Consider the following 1,204-nt stretch of genomic DNA (forward strand, 5'->3'; position numbering starts at 1 on the left):
ATTCAAACAACAAAGGCCCCAATAAAAGCAAGCCTCCAGGAGAATGTGTCACCGGTAATAAAAGGGACACTGTTCAATAGGTGTTACTTGCAGAGCCGTAGATTATACAGCTCTCTTTACTGCATGAGAACAGCCATGTGAGGTCGGACTGAAGTCCAGTTAGTGCCACAGTCTTTGGATGTAGTTGCCAGCCAGCTGCCCACGGAGTCTTGCAAGCAGGGCATGAGAACAATAGTGCCCTCCTGCCTAAGTTCTCCAGCAAGGGGTGAATGCAGGCAGACCATTCCTGATAGCAGAAGTTAGAAACATAGAAACCGCGCGAGTCAGAAGGGGCCTCCCAGGCCAGCTGGTCTGACCCCCGGTTTCAGCCAAGTTGCCTATAGCCAGCCAATGGCCTACAGCTATTGATAGTCTGTTTCTCCATGAACTTGTCCAATCACCCTTTAAACCCATCCAGGTCGGTAGCTATCACTACATCTTTGTGGAGGTGGACAAAGAGGTTTGTGCATGGTGTGAAGAAGGGCTTCTTTTCATATATCCTGCTGCTCAAGTCGTGCTGTCCCCCCACCCAGTGCAAAAAATTCACCGTATCCACTTCAGGCCATACACAATATTGTATATGGCTAGCATGTCCCTGCTCAGTTGCCTTTTCTCTAAGCTAAGGTATTGCTTAGTATTGCTTTCCTAATTACATCTAATAAGGAACATAAGTTGTCTACAGAAGCCACACACGGGATCGATATCTATTTATTTATTTATTTATTTATTTAAACATTTCTATGCCGAAGCCTCGGGGCGGCTCACAACACAAAATAAAATACAATAAAATACAAAAATAACAATATAAAATTAACAATATAAAATAAATAACAATATAAAAGAGGTCACCCTGGCCAGATAAATAAGCAAATATTATTAACAATTAAAATGACGCTTAAATAAAAAGGTCTTCGCCTGGCGCCGAAAAACAAATAACTACGGTGCCAGGCGGACCTCTCTGGGGGGTGCATTCCATAGATTGGGCGCCACCGCAGAGAAAGCCCTCCTCCGAGTACCCACCCTCCTAATTTCCTTCATGGAGGGTTCCCGGAGAAGGGCCTCTCCCGCGGATCTCAAGGGGCAGCCGGGCATATATGGATGTAAGCGCTCCTTCAGGTAACCAGGACCCAAGCCGTTTAGGGCTTTATAGGTCATCACCAACACC

The sequence above is a fragment of the Varanus komodoensis genome, unplaced genomic scaffold, assembly GCF_004798865.1.
Source record: "Varanus komodoensis strain SLA01 unplaced genomic scaffold, ASM479886v1 scaffold93, whole genome shotgun sequence".
Lineage (NCBI taxonomy): Eukaryota > Metazoa > Chordata > Lepidosauria > Squamata > Varanidae > Varanus > Varanus komodoensis.